The sequence below is a fragment of the Eubalaena glacialis genome, chromosome 16 (assembly GCF_028564815.1).
Source record: "Eubalaena glacialis isolate mEubGla1 chromosome 16, mEubGla1.1.hap2.+ XY, whole genome shotgun sequence".
NCBI classification, from domain to species: domain Eukaryota; kingdom Metazoa; phylum Chordata; class Mammalia; order Artiodactyla; family Balaenidae; genus Eubalaena; species Eubalaena glacialis.
The window spans coordinates 30,202,236-30,215,836 of record NC_083731.1 but is presented as its reverse complement, the minus strand read 5'-3'; positions in this window follow the sequence as shown (position 1 = coordinate 30,215,836).

The following is a 13,601-nucleotide window of genomic DNA, read 5'->3' as shown; positions in this document are numbered from 1 at the left end:
TTGTTTAAGTCCCTATTGTAAGCAAAGTTTTGCAAACTCTCAAATACGTTCAGGAAAAAAATACTACACTCAGCTGTGGCTAGAAAAACAATCGGAAGACATTCAATAGCATTTGTTAAGCTCTAAGAGAATATTCAGCTATCGTTTATTCCAATTTAGACCAGCATCCAATTAAACCCAAATCTTGCACAGATCTTCATTTGAGTATTAAAACCTGTTTTTATTAAAAACTTTAAAAAGCATTCATTTGAGTTTTCTTAAGCATTCCCAGCTGGTTGCATTATCTGTACTGAATTTATAATTCAGAGTAGTAGTACCAGGTGGTCCCATAGGCTTAATGAGGATTTGATTATAAGTGCAGGGGGAAAAACTGCAATGGAAATATTTTTAGGACACCTATATTTCTAACTTGTCTCAATATGCTACCTTTTAGCTAAAGCTTCATCTTTATCCCTAACAGAGACGTGGCAGAAATAGCAGGGCTTATCAACATCAACTGGACAAATTCCAACTGTGTTGGAATTTTACTTGGGGCCCACTTTCCCAGACCATATCCTATGTAACTAGAGACTCTGGAATAAACAGAGGCAGGTTACTTCCAAACGGTTCCAGATGGGTTGCTATGCCATGGAGCAATGTTTGGGAGATAATTTTAAAGGAAGAGAGGCTGTAAAAGGAAAGAGGAAGAAATTCTTTGGCAGCTGATATTTGGGGAAGGAGAGCTATTGTAATCAAATATGACATATGTCTGATAAACTGCTATTTTGCCAAAGTGACTAATTACCCTAGAGAAAATCATCTCTGAGTTTAGGTATGAAGGTTCAATGGGGGAGAAGGAGGGAGTGAAAATTACTTTGAAAAAAAGCAGGAAAATAATTTGGAACTCTGTGGTTGATGTGGAATAAAAGAGAGGCAGAAAAATAGAGGCTTTTCACTATATGAGTGAAAGTTCTGAAAATTAACAGAAATCATGAGGCAAGCTCTAAACTCTCAAAACCATGTATTTTAGCAAGGCTTTAGAAAACAATATTTAGACATCAGGAGCATAAGAGGCTTTATTTCATATCTGGGTTACATACGAAAATAATCAATGGGGCATATAGGGGTCTAAATATGGAGACTGAAATTGCTGATACTGAACAGCAATTACAGTTAATTACAGGAAATGCTCTTCGGTCTAGAAGAAACCTCTAAAGTCATTTAGCCCATTCCTCTGATTGCAGCCTGGACACATTCACACCGTCACAAGCGAACAGCATTCCTCACACCCTTCCACCTGTAAAAGGAATCCACTGGCTCCTCCAGCTACATCTCCCAGTTTTCACATTTCAGGGCAGTGTTCACCGAGGATTTGTGTAACTAAATGACCACCTAGTGCTTACAGATTTACCTACCATATAAAATCAAGAGAACTTGTCGGGTTTCATGAAGTAATCCATTTTCCTAAGAAATACTTTAATAATTTAGCAATAAGATTAATAGTAGAAAATGTTGCTGAAACTACAGCTAATATGTTTCCCAGAAGGAATTAGCAATTGCATCAAGACTTTCAAATACCTTTTCTCTTACTTTAAGTATGATTTCAAACTTAGTTTCTCCTAGAGTGAAAAAAATATTTTATGGAAATGTACTGGCTGAAAATTAATTTTTCAGAATTGTTTACAGTTAATTGGGATAGAATCACTGTCAATTAAAATAGGTTGCCATGCCTTACAAGACCAAAACAGCTGAGAGGCTACACGAGAAATTCAGCACATCATTAAAATTTAGTGACACTCAGGGTTGGAAGTGGCCTTAACAAATGAGGAGACAAGGCCAGAATGGGTGACTAAAATGTATTTCAAACAATATAATTTAGCCATCACTGTTAGTTCATTCTTTGTTAATCTTTAATTTATATTTTCTCTGGTGGAGTGACTAAAATGAAGGCAGGTTTTAAAAAAGGAGAGAAAATAAAGGAACTAGATAATCCATGAATTCAATACACAGCTGTTGAATAATGTAACATTTACCACAATAGAAATAGCCTACTTTTGGTTTTAAAAATGCTTTTTTTTTTCAATCAAAAGTAGAGGCACCAGTGCTACAACTGAAACAGTACACTTTTTAGCCCCCAAACTTCTCTCTTTCATTCACCAAAAGACATTATAAACTTTGTTTTTTGTTTACAAATGGCATTCATAAAAATATACGTTATACTATATTTAAACAATGGTCTATTTTAAATAATAGTTGGAAAGAAATATTTTTATTCTTAAACTTTTATTACATATTACTTCTAAGTGTCATATTCTGACAGAATGCCAATATATATTTTTATGTCAATATTTTTCTTCCTGTGAATGTGTGCAGGCTACACCTCATGGAATAAAGATATTTGTTACCTATAAAAACCTTTGCAGCGGGCTTCCCTGGTGGTACGGTGGTTGAGAATCTTCCTGCCAATGCAGGGGATACGGGTTCGAGCCCTGGTCTGGGAAGATCCCACATGCCGCGAAGCAACTAGGCCCGTGAGCCACAACTACTGAGCCTGCGCGTCTGGAGCCTGTGCTCCGCAACAAGAGAGGCCGCGACAGTGAGAGGCCCGCGCACCGCGATGAAGAGTGGCCCCCGCTCGCCGCAACTAGAGAAAGCCCTCACACAGAAACGAAAACTCAACACAGCCATAAATAAATAAATAAATAAATACATTTACAAAGCTCAGCTCCCTAGCTCTTCTGGGGGCAAATGCTTTACAAAAAAAAAAAAAAAAAAAAAAAAACCTTTGCAGCAACTGTCCATGCAGATGACCTTGTTGACTTTGGTTGTAATCAAAGCATTGAAAAAAACCAAAACAATTTTGGAATAAGAAAGAGTTCAAGGTGCAAATAGAAAAAAACAATTAGCCTACTTTTCAAATGAGACTAAACAGGTAAATGCTGGTCCATTGCCACATCTTTATCCATCCGGGTTTAGGTTCTATCCTTTGGCTCAATACTTTGGGTCTTTTATGGAGGAATCCTCCCAACTAAGCCTGTGAATGGAAAAGGACCCACACAGGTGTTTCCACTGGAATCCCCAGAGCACCAGTCACAAATGGAAGCCATAAGAAAACATAACACTGTACAATGTAATTCATTTAGAAAGTTTAGATTAAAATAACATAATTTAATAAAAATAAATTTATTTATGACAAAAGTGATTGGTCTCAGATGTCTTAAACTACTCAATTGAGGTAGATTTTGTTGATCCTGCTGCTGTTATCTTATCCTGAACTGCATCTATTAGGTGACTGAGCCATTTCCAATTGAATGTTCTCCTCTCTCCTGGAAAAGCCCTGCTTGGAAGTTGGTAACTCTGTTTGCTTCTGCTGAATGCTTTCTGTTTCTTTTTCACTTCTTTCGGTCTGATTGGATTTTGGCTTTGTTTACATCTATCTTTGACTTACTTTATAATATTTGGGTTTTCAGATATGTTAATGGCTTCATGTTTTTAAAATGCAGTCTAATTTTAAAAACATTCAGAGACATTCTATGAAGTATCCACAAAAAGTCAATAAGAGGGAATTAAGTACCAAACTTCCTTTTTTATTTCATAGGAGAATGGGTTTACTTAGATATAAATAAATGCCCTCTAATACTGACCCAGGCAGAGATTAATCGCTTTGTCCAGAGGTATATCACTGGCAAGGAAAGACTCAAACTCAAGATTTTTAATCTTGCCTTAGTTCAGGGGAGTATTTATAATCAACAAACAGTTTCTGAATCCTAAAATCCTAGACATTAAAATACATAGGAGATACATCTGTCTACAAAAAATTAATAGTTAATCTAAGAAAGAAATAGAGAATTTTATTCGAGCCAACCTGAGGATTGTAATCTGGGAGTTAGTCTTTCAGAAAGTTCTACAGACTGTTCCAAAGAGGTGAGGGGGGAGGCCAGTATATATGTGATTTTGACAAAGCAGTATGTGTAATCAAGCACACAGCTTGGTAGAAGGTTACTGCTATTCACGAGGACAGATATCTTAGTTAATGGTTTTAGTGCTTTTCTAAGTATGGGAAGATGTAAGAAGCTGGGTTCATGAAATTTTCTTCTGAAAATATCTAACTATCTGAGCACCAGTTCTGCGAGTTTTCCCAAAGCACAAAGTGCCTTATCCTGATCTTCACCCTGAATTCCTTTCAGGGTATATTGTAGGTCAGTGACTGCAGTGGCTAATGACTTGATTCTTAGAGAACCGGATGGGCAACACTCTTTATTTTACAATCCCCTCCCTTTCAGTATTAATTTCAATGAAGGTTTGGGAGGCATCTCATGACCAGTTTGTCCCAATGTGTTAGTAACACATCCCCAGGTCAGGCAAAGATTTCGTTGGTAGGCCACTCAATGTGCTATCACTGGACCAGGCCCTGTTAACAGTAACCAAAAGTCTCTGGACTGCCTGTCTTACTTGCCTGTGCTGGTCCAAGAAATGGTTCCCTCTTGTTGCTTTTTCCCATATCTAGAGTTACACTATTACAATCATTGATCTTATAGAACTGTATATTTGGTAATCATTTCAAGTCACCTAATCATCATTATTTTTATCAGTCACAAATTTGGTAATGCAAGAAACAATAATCTTGTAAAAAAGGCAGAATACAAGTAATATAGCTAGTAATATTAATAGCATCAGATGTAAATATTTAAGCTAAGAACTTCCATTAGGTGCAGTCCAGTATGTTCCATACCAATCGCTATCCTTAAGGGAAATGATATATTGGCTTTGTATATAAAGTTCACCAAAGATGTCTGCACATACAACACAAGTGGTGGGTCATCGTAACCCCTTACAGGATGAGAAAGGCATGTTATCTTCTAAGGCGTTACATCGTTGGTGCCAGAAGAAGAAAAAATGATCTTTACAGTTAAGCAGGTATTTCTGCCATTGGGGAGGTCTGGTTAATGCATAAGACAGATGCACAATGCACATTAGTGGGGAGGGAGGAGGCCCATTGGGCAGAGAAAAATTTCTATGTTTAAGTTTTTCTTGTCTTACCTTAAGATATGAATTTTATTTCATTATGCCCCTTACCTTAAAAAGTATATTCTCTAGTTAAGGAGATTAGGACATCAAGGAAAATAATAGACACATAGTACATGATATAATGAAAAGGCCTGGGGTCAGTGTCAGGAGAATGATGTTAGTACTATCACTTTACCTCTCTATCTCTGGTTACATCTGTGAAATAAAGACACTTATATTTGCTCTGCCTTCTTACATGGGTCTATTAAGGATCAGATCAAAAGAATGTGAAATGCTCAGGCAAATTAAATTGGAATTATGTAATTGAAAAATTGATGATGAAGAATCAACATTTTACTAATTATCCTATTTTAAATGTGACAAATGTCAAAATTGCATATTGAACTTCTTTATTCTAAAAAAAATTGGGATTTTGAAGGTCATCCTAAGGGTTAGTAAGGAAGACCTATTTCTTGCTGCTTTTCCCTTAGTGATGTCAATATGACACATTTCCCAAGAGTACAAACCACTCTTTAATACTTTTAACACCAGTCTCTGAAGAAGTTCTTATGTCATTGAGGTTGCTCACACAATCTTGGAAAATGTACCTCTTCCCTCAAAGAAAGCTGACCCCATCTTTAGATCCAGAAGTTGTACTTAATTAGTCTAAGGGGAATCTCACTTCCTTTGTTAGTGACTAGTTCAGTAACAGGCTTATGACTCAACTGAGAACAAAGGAAAAAAGTATGAAGATGTCTTCTAGAGAGTTTCTAAGAAAAGTACCCTTGCTTAAAGAGAGCTGCTATATGGAATACCTTCCCTTGTTCTACGGGATTTTTTTCAAGGAAACTACTATGGCCATGCTACTATCTATGCTTGAAGCCAACATAAAAACTGCAGATCACAGATGGAAAGAATATGAATCTCTGTAACATCACTGAGCTATGGACTCAACCACCCCTTCAGGGCAGTAACCAGTGTCCTACCACTGATCTTCCTATCATATGAGAAAGAAAATTTCCTTAGTGTTTAAGCCAGTTTGAGTCAAATTTCTGTTACTTTGAGATGAAAGCACTCTGATCTAACATACATATCATAATAACATTTATTTAGTTCTTATTATGAACAAGACCCATGCTAAGGAGTTCGTACATTATCTCATCATCCTCCTGACACTCTAAATGTTATCATTTAGAGATGAGGAAAGCAATGCCCCCCAAATTAAGTGACTTGTCCAAAATCACACAAAGCCAGGTTTAAAACTCAGGCAGTCTGCCTCTAGGGCACTCCCCCCTTTTTTAACAAAATATTATCTTCTAGAGTATTTAATAATCCCTTATTAGAACCATGGGAAAAGTCATTTTTCTTTAAAAATGCACTTGATAAGACGGGAATAAAGACGCAGACCTACTAGAGAATGGACTTGAGGATATGGGGAGGGGGAAGGGTGAGATGTGACAGGGTGAGAGAGTGTCATGGACATATATACACTACCAGATGTACAATAGATAGATAGTGGGAAGCAGCCGCATAGCACAGGGAGATCAGCTCGGTGCTTTGTGACCACCTAGAGGGGTGGGATGGGGAGGGTGGGAGGGAGGGAGATGCAAGAGGGAAGAGATATGGGAACATATGTATATATATAACTGATTCACTTTGTTATAAAGCAGAAACTAACACACCATTGTAAAGCAATTATACTTCAATAAAGATGTTTTTAAAAAAAAATGCACTTGATAAATTAAACACATAATAGGTAGATTATTACACTGTTTTCCAATCTTCTATCCATTTCACAAATATAACTAGCCAAAAGTTTGTTTAGAGACCCTACTTCTTGCAGACTTTCATGAGCTTCCCCCAAAGATGAAACAAATAATTTTACAGAGAAGCCAATGGAATGTGTAATTTTTAATGAATAAGCTGTAGTTAATATTAATTCACAATTTTAAAATGGAAGTACAAACACTGCTATAATAACACAGAACATCTGGACCCCCTAACCAGAAAGCAGGAGTCTTATTTTTATTGTAAAGAACATAGAAACAGTCAAACAATATATGATTTTTTTCTTCTTGAACAGGCTGCTGATCTGACTCAACATGGTTTATGATTAAGTATTTGGTTGAGATCAGGATCAGATTCCCTAGGTTTTAATGGAAACTGTAGAGGCAGTGAATACTCATGGTCAGGGGGTTAGCTGATAGAGAACCACTGGGAAAAAATGAGGTTCAAAGGCCCAAGAGAGAGAAGCTTAGTGTCAAATCCAAGAGTAAAAGGCAAGAATCAACACAAGAAACAAAAAGCCCTTGATCTTGAAGTCAAAATTCTAGCGGACCAGAGCCAGTCCAACAGGACATGCATTTTCAGGAGAGATGTCTCCACTACTTCTAGGTATTCATGCTCCCTTGAAGGAGCCAGAAGGTATATGATGACTGGGAAGATGACAGTGGCTTCAAAGACTGAGGCTGGGCAGACTTCCATGGATCTCAAAATAAAGGCCAAGATTTAAACACTAGAATGTGAATAACCTTAGTGGCTTGTAGCAAAATAGTTCTTGCTGTGGTGAAAACCTGAAAGCAGCATCTTTCTCTTGGTGCAGCAAAGTATCTCTGGTAAGAAATAGCACGAGAAGACACAGGTGTTATGGTCATTATAAAGGTCAATAATTCTCAAGTACACTTGAGGATGTTAAAAGTCTGAACAATATTCAAATGGTGAGGAAGAGTAGAGATCAAGTGTCCTTTACATAACCCTTCCACCAAAAGACATCAAGATTAACTGAAATTCAAATCTGGACTTCAGGACAGCCATCTGGAAAATAATGTTGTGAAACTACTACACAGCAAGGAAGTTAATCTACAAAGATGAAGTGAACTGTAGCCTGCTGGAGATATGTTATGTACCAGAGGCCACACCAGACCATGCATGCCAGTGACTGTCAATATTCAAACTTGAAATAATTTCAGTGATGAGAATAAATATTAAATATTTACCAGCTGGTGCACTGCTGGATCGATGGGCTCATCTTCCTCCCTTGAATACTCACAATAATAAATGAATAGATTTGGGCTTCCACCAGCAGAACGGTTTTCCTGAAAATTGGAAATCAACGATACCACTATCATTGGTTGATGATGGTTACATCAATAGGTTAAGCGATAAATGGAGGCTGCTGTCATTTTTTTAACTACTATAATAACAAGAAAAAAAGACAAGGTAAATAAAAAATAAGAAAATTTCTTCTTATGTTTGCTTTATTTACTTTGAATTTATAAAATGAAGCCCTACAGAAGTCCCAGGCTATGGGTAGTTTTTAAAGGAACATATTGTCCCAAACTAACAATGTCTCCTAATACTAAGTCCAGTTCCTGTCAATCTGTCCCTAAAAATATTTTAGGTTCTGATTTTCAGTTCCTGTCTATGCTAAGAAAAAAGTATGATGACTAAAATTGTTAAGGAGGAATGGGAGATGGAGTTGCAATAAATAGTGTCATAGAAACCTGTTAAAGAAAGCAGAATGTTTATTTTTTCTTTTAATCTCTATTGTATTCTATTAAATCTCATGCCATATAAGATCTGCTGAATCAAAAAAGTTCCCCAATCATGACTTAATCATGGAAAATTCTGGTGTTAATGTTATCTCTCTGGAATAATGATACTGGCACTAAGAGTAGATAACTAGCCTTGGAAGCTTATTTAAGGAAACGGCTGATAGTAAGATTGCAACTAAAATACTAAATTAGTCCCTTTATCCATCCCTTCAATAGACCCAGTGAGCATTTCCGGCAGCATAATAATAGCACCTTCGTCAAGTAGCTATGTGACAAAACCCGATCTAAGACATGACTCATTGAATCCTAGGGCACATCAGTCAGAGGCTTCATCCCTGACTAGTGCATTCCTACTAACCTGAACCAAGAGTTGGCCCCAGTCAACTCTAGGGATGAGACAACAGTGACAGAGGACACTAAGGGGACATGTTGGTGGAACCAGAAAATATGTATCCTCTTTGAGAAGAGAAATGGCACTAATTAAAAGGGAAATATAAGTTACAATTTATTTCAAGCCAGGAACCTTACAACGTAGAAAGCCATTTTGGGAACATAAAAATATTTTGTTTCTTCAGTTGCTATTTTGAAAATTGCTTTTCCTTGTATGATAGTATTCAGTAGGTTTCAGAATATTTGAAATGAACAAAAAGTCTTAGCTTTTGTCTTTGTCATAAGTCTATTTATCATTTTACATAATCTGTCTCTGTATTTTCTCATGTGCAATATAAAAAAGCCCCTGAAAAGTTAGATTATTTTTCTGTGGTATCTATCTTTTTGTGAAAATTCCAAAGCTAGAAAGCATTGCTTGTAAAATGATATGAAGGCAGACATATGTCAATAGTAAGAGCTAGTTCAAATTCCCCTGTTATTAACCACTTAAGTTGTAGATTAATAGACTAATCTGGTTTGGTTTTCTTTTCCTTTCTTTGTTCTTCCAATCTATACAGATTCTGTAAACTCCCTGGAGAAAAGGCACAGTCAGTGTGTGTTTCCTGCAGCTTCTGTATCAAGCCATACTAAAAAGCAGATACCAATAATGTCACCTCTTATTAAAATGACAATCTCATTTGATAAGCATTCGGCATTCGTTTATTGAGCCTCTAGTATGAACTACTACTGCTAGCTTACACCATGAAGTGACAAGACAGCAATCTGGCAGTAAATCATTCAATTCCTAGTTCTTCAATTTAATATAGTTCAAATGTGAAAATATACATGTAAAAAGTTGGAGGTAAAGAATATTTCAGTTCTCAAAATTCCTCTTGGTGCAAGCATTGCACATTTTAGTGAGATCTGAGACACCAGAGGACACACTCAAGTAAAAGATTTTCATTAAAGTGTTTGCTAAGGATTGGAAACCTGTTAAACATGGCCGTATGTTCTAGGTCCTGTGATGGGTGAGCAATAAGCCAGGGGTAAGAGTAGTGAGAGAGCTGGATCTGTCTGTGTAATAGAGGGCAAAGGAGCTTGAAGACCTCTGGGGAAATTCAAAAGAAGAAAGAGGATACAGAGAAGCAGAGGCAAGAGCAGAGAAACAGCAGAGTCTCGGTAGGGGCAAAGCCAAGAAAGAAGTCCAGTTAACATAAGTATATAGTATGATTTTTTTTTCACCTTAGTCATTAAGTTTCTTGGTGTTTTTGATAATCTTGATACAACTTCCTAGTCAACTCATATAAATTTCAATCTTGATTATTTTTCTGATTGAATTGACTAATTATTCAATGTGATGCTGCTATGCTCTCATGCCATTTGCAACTATAGTTGCCTGTAGTTTAATGCATAGTGTGATTAAATTAAAATTGGTACTATGAATGTGATGAGATATCACACTTGTGATTATTATTATCTTACATGGCAAAAGAGATTTTGCAGATATAATGAACACTGCTAGTTATTGGTAAGGTGGTTATTTCCATGCATATATTGGAATGATATTGAACTGTCTCCATTATATAACTGTGTGAACCATTTTTAATGAATAGGTAACTAGATGGAATCTACTCCAGTTTTGATGTTTGACAGAGACATCTCTCAAGCCCTACCGCACTCTATGTTACATAATATGGGACTCCCACTCCTACTCAATCCTCCCACCGTGTTCCTCTGCCCCATATCTTCAGTAAATACTACCAAAAAAAAATACACTAACAAAAATTCTTGATGTTTATTGGATTTCTTGACAAAACCACTGAATGTACTATGTTCCAAATTTGGGTTGATGCAGCCTAAAACAGAATCAGGGTGTGGTTGAGGGAAGGCTAACATTGCGTTGGTTACATACATAAAGTCTAAAAGCAGGGTAGAGCCAGGTTTTCTGGGGCCTAAAGTGATAAAATTTGAGGAATTATCTTTTAAAGAAAAAAATTCCACAAAAATACAAAGTTAGATACAGGGGCTTAGAAGGAGCCCAGATAAGTGAGGGGTACTGAAACTAAAGTTTCATTTGCTTAAAAGTAAACCCACCTCTGCTTATAAGTCAGTGAAATTGTGGAGACTTTTCCTAAAAGAAATACAAATATTGTGCAAGACTGTTCTTTACATAAGACAAGAACCACAGAACTCTGGATAGAATGGAGAAAAGATGGGAATATATAAAAATAAAGTTGTTTGTAATGTCAATGTTTATCATTCATTATCTAAATCATTTCCTATATGCCTATCATTGACACATTCTTTTAATTAGATGCATGTCAGATATAGAAACCATCTCATTATGCTACTATAATCAGATGGGAGCAGTTTATGTCATTACACTTAAATATATGGCAATTCCCAGTGTCGAGGTAAGTATATATAGAATGTTGATTGCACTGGTTTCCAGTTACTCTTATTAAGATTTGCAGATAATCTGCATGAATTATAGAGCATACTATTATTATAATTATGGGGGTAAAATAAACAGAAAGTAGGTTGGACTTTTTTTTTTAATTCTTCTAACAATGAGGGATGCCTATCTGAGAAAGAAGAAAGAGGTGTCATATCACTGCCAGCAGGCTTTGACCACCCAACTTTCCTAATCCTGTCCTTCCAGACGCTTGGGGATTCAGCAATTACTTGGAATGTGTAAGCTCTCCAGAATCCTTCCTACAAAGTCCTTATACACTTAAGCCGGAAAGAATTGTTATCTGTTGCTTGCAACCAATGTGCCCTAGCATAGGAAGTGAGGTGTTGATCTCTCTGTGGAGAGTAAGCTATCACTAAGTTAACAGGGCCTCACTCTCTGAGTTTCCAGTTATGTTCAATTTTCCCTAGTATCTTGGATCTGCATTTGGGGGAAATCTAAACACAATCTTAAAACTAAAAATTCCCTTCCTTTCCCTCTCAAAAAACTATCCATGCAAACTTTAAAACATTTAGTTCCTTTCATACTTCATAAATCTGCCATACTGTGTCTAAAAATACAAGCAAAATGCAATGTGGAATAATAGTGTCTCATACGAAAATCCCCAAAAGACAATTATTTTTTTAAAATGCTTATAAGGCCAGATGAATTTTGGAGTTAAAAAATTATCTCTTGTGATTTGAGACCTCACTGAGATTTTTTGTTTAAAACCCTCCTTAAGATCTAATGTGCAAGTTTGTAGTCACCCTTGGGGGACTTTTAGTTTTAAAATATTAATTTAAAATGATTAGCTAATTTTTAAATCAATTAAAATATTTTTGGCAGATTTATGTTTGGGTGTATGTTTATATACCATAAAAGAGATTACTGTTGACAAATTGAAATTAGATAGCCAGTTACCTCTGATAGCAGCCTAATTGCTTTATCTAGTTAAACAACAAAAAGAAGTATAGATATAGAGAATTTTCCAAGCACAGCATTTTCCTGATATTTTCACTACCAGCCTAGTGAATCACAAGACTCTCAAATATACACAGAGAAAGTGAGCCCTCTGTGGAATTACTCAGAAGAGACCTCCACTTACCTAGCTTTCTATATCAGATTATGCTGGAGACAGGCCCTGATCAAGACAGGACTTAAATTCAACAACTGCAGAGCCACCCACTGTAGTATCTTCAATGTATATTTCTCAGAGTTGGGCCAAATGTATTTCTAGGCTTGTGTATGAAAGTGCTTTTTATTTATTTATTTATTTATTTATTTATTTATTTATTTATTTATTTATATTTTGGTCCTCGTTGCTGCGTGCAGGCTTTCTCTAGTTGCGGCGAGCAGGGGCTACTCTTTGTTGCGGTGCGCGGGCTTCTCATTGCCGTGGCTTCTCTTATTGCAGAGCACGGGCTCTAGGCGCGCAGGCTTCAGTAGTTGTGGCTCACAGGCTCTAGAGGGCAGGCTCAGTAGTTGTGGCACATGGGCTTAGTTGCTCCGCGGCATGTGGCATCTTCCCGGACCAGGGCTCAAACCCGTGTCCCCTGCATTGGCAGGAGGATTCTTAACCACTGCGCCACCAGGGAAGCCCCTGAAAGTGCTTTTAAAACAGCAAAGAAATCTATGTCCAATGTTGTATTGTATTAAGCATTCATAAATTGCTGATAATTACAAAATAACCTTTGACTTTTTCTGCCTGTACTTCTGAATCTCTCAAATTAGGACATGCTCTCTCAAGAAACAGTGTATCTGATCTTTTAGAGATTACTTACTCACCCTAGTTCAAGCCAGGGTATGGGAGCGGAAAGCTATGGTTTCAGCACCACCTATACACTTCTAGATAACATTTGCTGATATTGAGATTATAGAGATGGTGCGTGCTATAATGTCAAGGAGACATGCAAATGATAAAAGTCTGGGTGACACCCATATTTTGGGTCTTCTTTAGAAATCAAAATTGAAGTGGAATATTAACTGGGATTTTTAAAAAATAGCAATGTGAGTTATGGGGTGGGGAGATGGCTTCAGAAAGTGTGGTTTTGTGGCTCACATAGCAGAGGTGGTACACACGGCCATGTTTCCACGTGTCCCAGCTCTGGGAAAGGATCTCAAGTTGTCTCTCTTCCGTCACACCAAGTAAAGGCAGTAGGGTTTTCTCTCCCATGTCCCACATCCCCCTGTTTGTCAAGGGCCTAAATTTCTGGGTTTGTGTGTATTCTGTGGAGGGGCTT